Here is a 14,656-nt window from a genome sequence, read left to right as displayed (position 1 = left end):
CAAGTGAAAAGTGTGTGTTAAAGTAAAAAGTGTGTGCAATTTAATTAATTAATGCAGCTGATCTACGCTTTTTCGTTGTTACCAAGGTATGTACATATGTATGTAATGCGCAGCCCTAGTTTTAAGTGCAAAGGAATCTGCTACGCACTCTTCGTCAATTTTTCTCTCTCGCTCTCTTTGGCTGTGTGCTTTTTGCTGTTGTTGTTGTTGTTGTTGTTAGCGCATTGCAAGCGAGTTTCTAGACGAAGCAGTCGACGTCAACGTCAACGTCGTCGCCTCGTTGGTCAGGCCCTGCGGCAGCTCTGCCACGTTCGTGTGTGGGTTGTGTGACGATTACATTGAGAGTGGAATTGAGTCCGTCTGTCCGTCTGTCCGCCTGTGTCTGAGTCCGGCGTTGAGGCTTGTGGATCTGAGGGATCTAGGGGTCTGTGGCTTATTGTCGACACTGAGGCTTGGCTAATTGCAAGCCTGAGGTTGACTGATTAATCATCGAACAAGTGGAGGCCACTTACATGCTACGCATGCCAAAAGGGCCATAGATTTCAGTGACAGCCTTGGCCAAGTATTTCCGCAACTCTTCAAGCCAAAGCGCCGAAGAGCCAAATCGTAGCAGAGGCGTCTGACAAGGGGGGCTAAAGCGATGGCGATTCAAATGAGGAATTTATTAAAAACATAAAATTGTATAGGCGTGTGATTTTAGTTTTCTTTTAAAATTATTGTTTAATTAAAAATATATTATTTATCTAAATATAGTTTGAGAATGGGTACAAAAATGATGCTATAATTATAAAAATAATACACAAAAATACTTGAAATACATATATTTAAAAAAAATTAAGAAAATAATATAAAAAATACCTAAAGTCAATAAAAAAATATGCAATTTTTCGAAAATTCAGTAAATAAATAATATATATTACTTCTTAAAATGTATTTTTGTAAGGAATATATAATCAAAACTATAATAAACAATAAATAATATCAAACAATTAGCAAGACTATAATAAAACAAGTAAGAAAGATACAGTCGAGTGTGCTCGACTGTGTGATACCCGCTACCCATTTTTAATAAAGGCAAAATATTGCGATATCATTTTCAAAATATACCAAAAATACTAAAAAATACTAAAAATATACCAAATGGTATGTTTGGTATATCGATATAGTACACCATTCAAAATATACCATAGACGGCACAATATACCAGATTGACAGCTAAATCAACTAAGGCCTCTAGTAAGTAAGCGTTTTTGTCCATACAAAAGTATTTCTTTAATAACTTTAACAATTTTTATCTGATCGCAACCAAATTTACAGGAATCATAGCTAATATAGTATTTATTGTATATACCTACTCAACTCTAGCTTTAAAATTAGGCTTGTTATTCGATTTTTTTGATTTCCGGGGGCGGAAGTGGGCGTGGCAAAAATTTGAAACAAACTTGATCAGCGTGCAAACATAACAAATGCTGTCGAAAAAAAAAATTATAGCTCTATCTCTTATAGTCTCTGAGATCCAGTGTTTCATACGGACGGACGGACAGACGGACATGGCTAGATCGTCTCGGCTGTTGACGCTGATCAAGAATATATATACTTTATAGGGTCGGAGATGCCCCCTTCTACCTGTTACATACATTTCCTGCCGGCCCCTTCTACCCTTTAGGTAGCGGGTATAAATATAATAAATACTTAAAATAGTATTACTAAAATCTATAATATCTTTTAAATTCATGTATTTCAAGATTCTGATGTATTAGATCTTAGTTAATTATTACCTAATCTTACATTCTTCGATATTTTTAATTCCTGTTTTTTTTGATACGACTCAAAGAACATTCCCCACCGAATCAGTTGTAATCCCTTCTTGTAAAACGCCTCTGATGAGTGAGTGTTTTTTTGTGTGTTATTTATGTCGCAATTTTGTCAAAGCAGATTTTGATTTATGTCGTCCACTTTGAGTGCTGAATATGAAATCAATAGATCGATTTAGGCTGTCGTCATTTGCAAATTGAAATCGTGACTTGAAGCTTTAGATAAGGCGCACGCCGTGATCCCATATAGAATGATCTATGTAAAATAAAGACCCCAATTGCTACTCCGACATAGCCGACATGTCGTGCTCCAAAAACGAACAACAAATAGAGTCCCAAATCCACAAATAAACAAAAAAAAAAAACCGCGCCAAGAGCTGAGAAGAAAACCAGAATGAAGTCGTCTGTGTGGAAGGTTAATGAACTGCTCAATATTTAAATGACGCGCCAAGCGTATAACAGTTTTGTTCTACGCACGCATGGGCAGCACTGGTCAAACAGCTGTGCGAGGGAGAGAGAAAGCTAGAGAGAGAGAGCACGCACTCAAGGCGCAGGACATGCACAAAGAGAGAGAGAGAGAGAGAGCAAAAGAGAGAGCACGTTGCATAACAGCAGCTGAGCATAACAGTTTAACAGAGACGAAGAGAGAGAGAGAGAGGCAGAGACAGTGAGAGAGAGAGAGAGAGAGGGAGTTAAAGTTTTGGAGAGCGTAGGCTACTTGTGTGTGTTTGTTGTCGGAGAAACATCTCGTCGAATGTCTCGCACCCTCCCAGAGGGGCCAACCATTAATGCTATTCGCTTGTTTGGTGCCGATGACTAACGCCATTTGCCACGGCGTTCTACGTTCCACGGCATGTGGCATGTAGCATGTAGCATGTGGCATGTGGCATGGCTTGCCATGCGTTCCGCGTGTCCAACTGCCTAATATGCATGACTTGCCTAAAACGCGTGCTAGCCACTTGCTGTCTTTTTTTTTTTTTCGTTCTCTCCTGCTTTTTTAAAAGGGAAATTACGCAAAAAAAAAAAATTATGAAAAAATCCAAAAGGGAAAAATGGCATAAAAGAGAGGGAAAGTAAGCAACAAAAAAAAAGGCAATCGAACATGTAATTAGCGCCGTCTAATGGGACAGTTGACTTGACACACACACACACACACGCACACTCGCTTACACACACACACACACACACACACACACACACGGACACTCGTTTGCGGCTGCATTGGCGCACTTAAGCGCCAAGCACATTACGCATACGCCCCGTTGCTTCGAGAAGAGCCGAAAAAGCAAAAAAAAAAAAAACATGAAAATGAAAACGGAATGGAAATAAAAAATGAAAGCGTGGATTTAGTATTAGATAAAGGCGTTACATGAGCGAAGGGCGGAGGGGGTGGGGGTGGGGAAGGGGGAAGGGACACATTCACTGGCAATTTACACGCTTTTTTTGCGAGTAATTTAATTTCAAATATATGCGACATTTTGTGGGCGTGGCCGGCCTGAAATTGCCGCCCCCGTTGTCAAATGCTTCAAAATGCGAACGCGTTGACGTCCTCAAGTGATGGACGATGGACGATGGGCGAAAAGTGGAAAGCGGGAGGGGTTTAAACACATGCAAGTTCTGGCTACTGGACAATTCTAGACGTGTGTGTCGGTGTGTGTCGGTGTGTGTGTGTGCTTACGTGGATTTCGTAAGTGTCATTAACACAGCAAAGCGACCGCAAAAAAGCGCAAAAGCATCTCCAACTAAATAATACGCATACATATGCATAACTAACAGTTCAACTGCGCCTCTCTCTCTCTGTATGTGTGTGTGTGTGTGCTTGTGGCAAGCGAAACAACAACAACAACAACAACAGTTGTAGCAACATCAAGAGCAGCAAGGCAACAAAACTAACAACATGCCAAAGAAAAATACATGTATAAAATGCTGGCTAAAATAAAAATGTCATATAAAATAAGGCAAAAACCTAAGAGCCAACAACGTTCTCCCTCTAAATGTGTGTGTGTGTCTGTGTGTGTGTGGGTGTGTGTGTGCTAGTATGTGTGTGTGTGTGAAGCAGGGCATGTCACTTGCGGTTGCTGAAGAGATGATACAGATTGCAAGGCATTTAGTTATGCAAAAGTCTACGTTCGTTTCCCCTCTTCTGCCTCCTCCTCAAAGTGTTGCTTAAATAGGACAAACACACACACACACACAAACAGACACACACACACACCCTTAGGGTGCTGACATTTATGACTGCGATAAGACATATTTTTATTTAAATTATCATCAAGTTACAAAAAGCACAAGAAAATGAACTGACGAGCGTTCAAGGTCAAAAAAAAAAGAAATTTGAATTGTTTTGCAAATGTTTCACACGTTTTTCTATTTTCAATCATTGTTTATTATTTAATTTCCATCTAAATAATCATAATCATCATATTTGACGGCTATCGATTTATGCTTTTTCCGGCCAAGTGTTGGAAATTGCCAAAATATTCATTTGCCACATGATTTATGCATTTGCCGTTTACAACTTTTTCAACAAATCATCGAAAAAGGCAGAAAAAAAAAATGAATAAGCAAAGCGAGAGCAGTTTTCTCTTTTCTGTTCTTACAATTTCAAGTGTGGGTAAAAGTTATGCACATTAAAAATTAAGACACTTTTGAGGGCGGAACAAAAGCTTCCATAAAAAGAGTTGGTTAATTTTCAATGAGAAAAATTAATGAATCATCTGATGAACAATTCATTAAAATATATTTATAGATTTCAATCAAAATGAAGTCTGATCTTAACTCAATCCAAGTCTTTAAAGCGTTCTTTTTAAATTGGTTTTTTGAGTTTTAGAATAAATTCTAAGTTCAGTCCGAGGTCTTTCTTTTTTATTAATGCTATTTATTTATAAGTTTAAACACTATATATATTTAATTATTTCAATTCCAAATAAACTATGTTCGAGAAGAATTTCAAAGTAGTCCAATCTTCATCTTAAGTTCACAAATATTTGTAACCAAATTCAAGTCTTTAAAGCATCTCCTTAAATTGCTTCTTAAATTTAAGAAAATATTCTCAGCTTTGTCCAAGGTTATTCCCTTTTTTTAATGCTATTTATTTATAAGTTCATACACCTCATATATTTACAAATTTTAATTTCAAAGTAGTCCAATCTTCATATTGAGCTCACAAATATTCTTAACTCAATCCAAGTCTTTTAAACATCTCCTTAAATTGCTTCTTAAATTTAAGAAAATATTCTCAGCTTAGTCCAAGGTTATTCCCTTTTTTTAATGCTATTTATTTATAAGTTCATACACCTCACCTACGCCATGTGATCGTAAAATGCCTTGCAGGGCGTCCCATTAAATATTATTTGGAATAGAATATTATCAACAAAAAAAAGTAGAATGCGAAACGCAAATGAAATGCAAATGAATGTATTTAGATTTTTAATGTGAAAACGATCAAAGCCTTTGATGATCTATCGAAGAAGAGCTCTCAACTGGCACTGATTCGAATTCAACAGTCTTCATCATCATCATCATCGTCACCAGTCTAGCAGGCTCAGCGACAATAAAAACAAAAAGGCCAAAGACAAAAGCTACGAGAAATAAAGTTGCTTTCCATCATAAAAAAAAATATAGAAGCACAAAAACAAAAACCCAACAAAGGGCATAAAAATGTCATAGGCATTATGATTTAGCTGATGTTGGCCCGAAAACCAGATCAAATTTAATGTTCGCAATATCATTTAAATACACATCATATCATAAAAGATAAAAACGAAATTTAATCAAAAATTCAAAAATCATTTATTGTTTTTTTTTGGCGTTTTGCATAATTATCGCTTAGATGGGCACATAAAAAAAAAGCGTCGTCAACTTTTTGTTTGATTTCCATTTAATTTCTCACTGATTGTTATTGTGTTATTATCAATTTGGCAGCTGGCATAGCTAATTGCACATATCGCTACTCTTGAAGTCCACGCCCACATTTGCCAAATCGTTGGCATTCCAATTACAATACAGATATCTTGAGTGCATATATACAATACATACATATATGTTGTATATATTGTTTGGGGTCATTTCACGGCGATAATTGTCCATGTGTCATATATCAACAAATCGATTAATCGCTTTTAAATACCCTTTACTTTTCCTAAAAATAGGGTAGTTTAGTTTCTTATAAACTATGTTGAAGTTTGAACTATTGATACAAGATTAATCGCTTTAAAGTACATATATATTTCTTTCTTAATTTCATGAAAGTCGAATTGACATTTCAACTACATACATATATCTTTATATCACATAATCGTTTTTAAGTATGACTTCCCTTCCTCAAAATGGGATAGCTCAGTTTCTTATAAACTGTATTGAAATTTCAACTACATGCGAGTATTTCTTTATATCGGTGAATCGCTTTTAAAAAACTGTTCTTTTTCCTTAAATTGGGATAGTTTAGTTTCTTATAAACTATATTGAAGTTTGAACTTATTTATCTCTTTCTCCTTTTCCCCAAAATGGGATAGTTTACTCTCTTATAAACAATATTGAAATTTCAACTACTTCCTAGCATAACTTTATATCGAATAATCGCTTTTGGGGATATTTTCCTTTTCCTTAATATGGGATAGTATCGTTTCTTATAAGCTATATTGAAATTTTAACTTCTATAACTTGTTTAATCGCTCTTAAATAGTATTTCCTTTCCTTCAGATTGCGATAGCTTAATTTCTTATAAGCTATAATGACATTTCAATCAATTATAATCAATTATATCGAATAATCGCTTTTAAGTATCTCTTTCTTTTCCTCAAAAATTGAAGTTTCAACTTCCTTATGGTTGGTTTTTTTTTAAATCTAAATCAGTTTTTATTGAATAATCGTTCTTAAATATCTTTTCCTTTATTTCCCAAAATGAGAACATCCTTATAGCAGTTGAAACTTAAGATAATGTTTATATCCCGTACATTTGAAAAGTATTTCACATTTCTAGGGTATTGGCTAGCTGCATGCGCTTAACTTATCTATCGGTTTGTGGCTTGTTTTTGTTTGTCTTTCATTGAGCTACCTGTTCACTTGTTCACTTGTTCACCTGTCCACCCTCTGCTACCTTGTCATTGTCATAATTTCAGATATTTCTCGTATTTTTGCTGTTGTTATTGTCTTTTCTTACCACAAAAAGCAAAGCGTTTTGTTTAGCTTCTTTGTGGCGTCGTTGTTGCTGTTGTTGTTGTTGTTGTTGTGCATTGTTTTGATTGGCGCATTCAACTTTCGATTTGGCATGAATGATATTAATAGATGTAGAAGATATATTATATATACGCACATGCATATATTTCAATAGATGTATTTATTTTTGTTTATTTATTGAACACCTGTAATACGCTTCGGTTGAACTTTTGTCGGCTTTTTGGCTATCGATTGCAATTGATTGAGTGGAATTACTCGTAATACTCGAACAGGATTAATTTGGATGAGCTAATCGTCAGCTCTCCACAATTATTGGATAGTCATTCCTTGTTTTTTCTTCTCTCTTTTTTGTTGTCGTTGTTGTTGTTGTATATCATATATCATAACATTCATTATTAATGCTTATATTCTCACAATATTGATTTCAATTAGCAAATTGTTGTGTCTCGCGTTGACAGCCCATTGACTATGACCTGGCTACCTTAATGCACTGAAAGAAATTCGTTACTGACTTATTTATAAGAAGATTTGATAAAGAATATCTTGAAATAAAAATACATAGTTGATTGTTATACGTTTTCACTGCATTTTATTATGAAATAACGACTTTGAAGCTCACTTTTGAGCATTATTATTACCTTATTACCTTAATGCACCGAAAGAAATTCATAACTGACTTATTTCTAGTAAGATTTATTAAGGAATATCTTTGAAATAAGAATTGATAGTTGATTGTAATACGTTTTCATTGCATTTTATTATGAAGTAAGGACTTTGGAACTCACTTTTGATCATTATTAATACGTTATTACCTTAATGCACTGAAAGAAATTCGTTACTGACTTATTTATAGGAAGATTTGTTAAAGAATATCTTAAAATAAGAATAGTTGATATATATTTTCATTACATTTTATTATGAAATAAGGACTTTGGAACTCATTTTAGGTTTTTTCAATATAAATCATTAATGCACTGAAAGAAATTCGTTACTGACTTATTTATAGGAAGATTTGTTAAATAATATCTTGAAATAAAAATATGTTACATAGTTGATTGTTATACGTTTTCATTGCATTTTATAATGATGATTTTAGATCACTTCTTCCTTTCCCTAATGCACTGAAAGAAATTAGCTTAGTACTTATTTCTAGAATGATTAAAGAATAACTTAAAATTTAACTAGATAGTTGATTGTGATACAGTTTGTTTACATTTCATTATGAAGTTAGGTCTTTGGAACTCAATTTTGATCTCATGAAAGAAAGAAATTTGTTAAGTACTTATTTCTGGGAAGATTTGTTGAAGAATATATTAAATTAAAAATAGATAGTTGATTGTAATACATTTTTATTATAGTTCATTATAAAAGTCATTTATAATCATTCGAATATAATAATCATAAATGCACTGAAAGAAATTATTAAGTTATTACTGCTAGGAAGATTTATAAAAGAATATATATTAAAATAAAAATAGATAGTTGAATATATATAAAGTTTTCATTGATTGTAATACTTTTTCAAAACATTTCATTATGAAGTAAGGACCTTGAAATTCTCTTTTTATCACTTGAATATAAATCATTATTATTGCCAAGATGAAAGTCCTAAATATTTATTCATAATTTGTTTACTGTCAACTGACATTAATAAATACATGCATCTAAATTACGAATAGAAAGTGCAAAAAAGTCGCATTATACGAAATGATTTTATCACAACGAAGTTGAAATACACTTATTTCAATCAATATTGTTGTGATGAACAAATTACCTTTAAAAGTCAAAATACTCCATCTAAGATTGAAGAATGTTTTATTTTTTGTTGCATCGAGATTGATGTGAATGAACCGCGAAAAATGTAAAATATTTTAATCCATCCAAGTTGTTTTCATTTAATTATTGATTTGTTATTGTCTTTATCATATTTTTGAGGTCATGACCCACAAAAAAAAACTGCAAGCGGATGTGTTTAAAAACAATAAAAACCAGTCTAACGATTAGATCGTAATAAATCATCAACAAAATATCAAAATTCAGAAAAATTGACAGCGTAAATGAATAGAAGCTTTAGTATCCGATTTTTTTACTATATCTTAATCTCTTTCCATATAGAAAACGTTTTTTTTTAAAGATTTTTGTGATTTAAAAAAGTAACAATTATTATCGAAGAACCCAACAAGTGGAGACTTTGCCAAGAAACTGTTAAAGTTGCTAGTGAAGTTTCAAACCGCAGCTTTAAAGCTGCTATAAGAAAAGCTTTAGCTGTGCTTCGGTGTTGCCGGCAGATGGCGCTTCAAAAACAGGTTGTTGGTGTACAAATTTGAGTGATTAAAGAAAGATGGATTTAGAAGACAGAGATAGACAATGCAGATGATAGCAGTTCTTGGGCTCAAAGATTACAAATAATAGTTGTTATTAAGGTTTTTATTTTTACTTTCGATTTGTAAATATTTATTTAAACTGTATTTTCTGGGAAAAAGATTCAAAGAAAGAACATTCGTCTTAAAATTTGACGACTTTAAAATCACATAAGTTTGAAAATACCAAATTCTTAAAATAAGACCAAAAATACTAAATTTAGATTATGATGTATTTGATGAATTTGAATTGATGATAAGTATTTCGTAAGTAAAAAGGTTAACATACAACTGAATAACTGAATGCGCTAATTAAATAATAAATAAAATAGTTAAAAAAAGTAATAAAATATAATGTAATACTATTACGATCTTATAAAAATATTTTGAGTCTTCAAACAATAAGATTTTTATTCTTATAAAAAAAAACTTGGATCAAATGTTCTTGAAATCAAGATGTGTGTTTTCTGACTTTTCGATTTTTATGTTCTTGACGCATTTTTTTAGAGCAAAATTCTAAGACTTGATTTTAGAATTAACAATAGCAAGTGATTTATCATTTCATTTATATTTTCACAAAAAATTTAAATTCGTCTTGGAGTTTTACCACAAATCTCTAAACATGAACAAAAGTGTTTGAAATTTTGGAATAAAATGAAATGTAATAATAATATGTTGATTATCATGTTAAAGCCAATTATTAATTAAATTGAAAACAGGTTTTACAAAGCTGGTAGACATAATTAGAAAAGTGCAAGGCAGCAGATATGCCAGAACTGAAATTGAAATAAAAGAAATATATAGAAATGTAATTGTTGAGCGCCGTCTGAAAGGTTTCTTTTACCATTACAACAATATTGTATGACTGCCAAAGGAGCAGTGAGACTGGATGGCAGCTGAAGCTGAAGCTGTAGTTGGAGCTGTAGTTGGAGCATGTTTCAACGTTTTGGCCAGCTGCATTGATTTCCATCCGAAAGGAAATTCGATAGCCGGTAACAGAGGTGACAGCCCATAAGGAGAAAATGCTGCGCTCTAGTCCTTGCCGTACTTTATGTCCTTGTGGCTTGGTTTTATCTTCGCTTCGTTTTACATTTTTTTTTTTCATTCTCGTTTTTTGTCTTTCATTTCTACTTTTGCTGTTTCTTTTGGCCATAGACGACGACGACGACGACGCCAATTGAATTATGCGCCTGGCAAACACCTGCTCACCATCCCCTTTATCCCCCTCATCCCCTGATCTCCGTTGCCATTCTTTGTAGCACTTCCGCAAAGTTCTGTTCAAATAAGTTTTCTTTGCGACCAACGTCTGGGATAGTTTGGTCTAGTCTCTGCATATTTATTTAAGCTTTGATTTACATAAATTCGCATAGATTTTCGATTTTACGGTTGAGAATGATGATTGTGATGACGATGATGATAAGGCCGCTGATTTGTAGCTGCTGCTGCACTAATTTAGAGATAAGACAGCTGGTGCTGTCATAGAAAAGTAACCGAGTTTTTGGAGGATATAAAAGACGTTTGAAAATTCCATCCATTTACAGACATTCTCTGTTAAATAAGTGGAATATTTTAGGGTATAAATTGGAAGAAACAAACAATAAAAATAGCAAAGAATTTCAGGAATAATATTGAAATTAAAATTATATTATAATACAGAAATGTGGTAATCTTTTGGTTATCGATTCGTAATCATTTGGTTATCGATTCCTTTGATAAAGTGCGCAGAAGGAGAGCATTGCAAAGATTGCCTAGCTTCGTGTGTATGTATGAGTTTATAAACAAGTTTCAAGGCATGGATAGAGTAAGCTGCAGGTAATATGTTGGTAATCGATTCGTGTGGAGAAATATCTTAACAAATATTTGAGTGCAAAAGTATTCGATTAGGCAGCAACTCAAGTTATCAAAGTGGGCATCAATTGTAAAAAAATATCAATGGACAAAAATTTTCTGGGAAAATATTGAAATTAGAATAATTATACATAAAAGTCGTATTCATTTGGTAATCGATTAGTTTGGTAAAGTGGGAAGCAGGAGAGTATCACAAAGATTTGTCAAATTAAAAGTGTGTGTGCTTATGATCAACAGCTGCTGCTGCTGTTTTAATAATTTGATGGAGCTATAGAAACTTGATTCAGAACAACTTTTCTTTACTTCTTACTTCTTTATTTTTATACGTAGTGTTTAAAATTAATTAATAATTAATTAATAACTAGAAGGGTATTATAACTTTGTGCCGGCAGGAAATGTATGTAACAGGTAGAACGAGGCATCTCAGACCCTATAAAGTATATATATTCTTGATCAGTGTCAATAGCCGAGACGATATAGCCATGTCCGTCTGTCCGTCTGTCCGTCCGTCCGTATGAAACACTGGATCTCAGAGACTATAAGAGATAGAGTTATAATTTTTTTTTTGACAGCATTTGTTATGTTTGCACGCAGATCAAGTTTGTTTCAAATTGTTGCCACGCCCACTTCCGCCCCCGCAAATCAAAAAAATCGAATAACAAGCCTAATTTTAAAGCTATAGTTTTCGAATTTTGGTATATACAATAATTACTGTAGTAGTTATGATTCCTGAAAATTTGGTTGATACCGCAATATTTTGCCTTTATTAAAAATGGGTAGCAGGTATCTCACAGTCGAGCACACTCGACTGTAACTTTCTTACTTGTTGTATGCCAAAAGAAAGAACTTTGAGTTTTATGCACTTTTTCTTTTTTCGATTCAATTTAAACATGTTTAGAAAGATTTTGGGCTGTCAATTATAGCGTATGTAATACAAGACTCATAAAAGTAAAGTTTAAATGAGATTCAAACAATTATTGTGCTACAAATGTTATATGAATATGTAATAGATTATTACAAATTTGTATCAATTGATATGTAGTTAAAGCTAAAGTAGTTTTTGGATTTATGCTTGGCCTTTGGCCACTAATTATTATAATATATTTATCTATTTACTGTCGTTGTGTTTGCAGAAAGCTTTGTTGAATTTATTGTGTGCTGCGTTGAGTTGAGGTGGTTGCAGCCACGCCCACAGGCTGCACCACTCAGGCACGCATAATCACCGCCAAGCATCCAAGCATGCCCGATTCCTAATTCCCATTCCCATTCCTCTTCCCCTTCCTATTCTCATTCCCATTCCCACTCCCTTTCCCTTACCCATTTCCATTTCCAATGCTCGCCCACTATTAATTCGGTTGTTTCGACAGCCTTCTGCCTGGGGAGAGGTTCGCACATACGCATAAATGCCGCTACTTTGTGCCTAAGTGTGTTTGGTTTGCTTTGCTTTTGCTCTTGCTGTTGCTCTTGCTGTTGCTTTTGCTGTGGTACGGGACGGTCTAAAGGTGCCGAAGCCGATGAGCAGCAGCCCAAAACAAGATGGAGCAGCAGCACTTGGCAATGGTTGCGTTGCGTTGCATACTTTTCATACCCGTACCTTTTCATAATCGTAGGGTAGAAGGGTATGATAACTTTGTGTGTGCAACAAGCTGAAGGAGACATCTCCGACCCTATAAAATATACACATATATGTATTCTTCATCAGCCTCAACAGCCGAGGCAATGTAGACATGTGGAAATGTTTGTCTGTCTGTCTGTGAGTCTGTCTGTCTGTCCGTCTGTCCGTATTAACACCTTGATGTCAAAGACTATAACCGATAGAGCTATAATTTTATTTTTTTGACAAAACTAGTTATTGCCATACACAGATTAAGTTTGATTTAGACTTTTATCACGACCCCCAAAATCAATAAAAATGGAATAGCAAGCGTAAAGCGTGAAGCTAGAGACTATATAGGTGCACTTAATCATAACTAAAGACTTTATGACTCTTGAAAATTTGATTACAATCACATAAGAATTTGTCGAAGTTTTTTGAGAAACAATTTTATGTGGCAAAAATGGGTGCTGCTGTCGGGTCTTGGGCTGACAGTCTGGTAAATTGTCAATTCTATGGTATATTTTGAATGGGGTTCTATATTAAAATACCAAATATGGCTTTTGGTATATTTGTAGTATTTTGTGGTACATCAATTTGGTATATTTTGAGAATAATACTGCATAGTTTTGCTTTTCTTTAAAATGTGTAACGGGTATCCCACAGCACATTTTGTATTCTATGGTATATTTGGAATGTAGTAGTATACAATTGTACTTTTGGTATATTTTAAGAATAATGCCAAACTGATTTGCTTTTATTAAATATAGATAGTGGGTATCCCTCAGTACATTTAGTATTTTATGGTATATTTTGAGTGTAGTACTATATCAATGCACCAATGGTATATTTTAGTATTTGATGGTATATTAATTTGGTGTATTTTGAAAATAATATATCAGTAGCGTTTATCCCACAGTATATATTGTATTCTTTGGTATATTTTGATTGTGGTACTATACCAATATATCAAATATAGCTTTTGGAATATTTTTAGTATTTTTGTTTTATATTAATTCGGTATATTTTGAGAATAATACTGCATAGTTTTACTTTTCTTTAAAATGTGTAACGGGTATCCCACAGCACATTTTGTATTCTATGGTATATTTGGAATGTAGTAGTATACAATTGTACTTTTGGTATATTTTAAGAATAATGCCAAACTGGGTTTGCTTTTATTAAATATAGATAGCGGGTATCCCTCAGTACATTTAGTATTTTCTGGTATATTTTGAGTGTAGTACTATATCAATGCACCAATGGTATATTTTAGTATTTTTATGGTATATTAATTCGGTATATTTTGAAAATAATACAGCAGTAGCGTTTATCCAACAGTATATATTGTATTCCTTGGTATATTTTGAATGTGGTACTATCAAATATAGCTTTCGGTATATTTTTAGTATTTTTGTTTTATACAATATTACTTCGGTATATTTTGAGAATACTACCCCACTGTTCTGCTATTGAATATGGTTAATATTAATATATAATATGGTATATATATTATTGAATATGGTTAAGGGGTATTTCACAGTTGATCACACCCGACTGTACTTGTTTTTGTTGTTATTTTTGTTTTGAAACTGTGATACGAATGGCAACAGCACGTGTTAATGTGTTACACGCTCGCTATCTCACTCTTTCTATCTGCATCTGCCCATCTTCCCATCTTCCCATCACTCCATCTCTCTCCCTCTCTCTCTCTCTCCCTTACTTCACTATCTATCTCTGTCTATATCCATCATAAGCCATGCATTGTGAGTGTTTTTCGGAGCAAGCTGCTGCTGTTGCTGTTGCTTCTGTCGTTGCCGCTGTTAATGGCCATCGAGAGGACACTCGCAATGCTGTCATCA

Source organism: Drosophila sulfurigaster, chromosome X (assembly GCF_023558435.1).
Source record: "Drosophila sulfurigaster albostrigata strain 15112-1811.04 chromosome X, ASM2355843v2, whole genome shotgun sequence".
Classification (NCBI taxonomy): Eukaryota; Metazoa; Arthropoda; class Insecta; order Diptera; family Drosophilidae; genus Drosophila; species Drosophila sulfurigaster.
Note: the sequence above shows the minus strand (reverse complement) of the source record.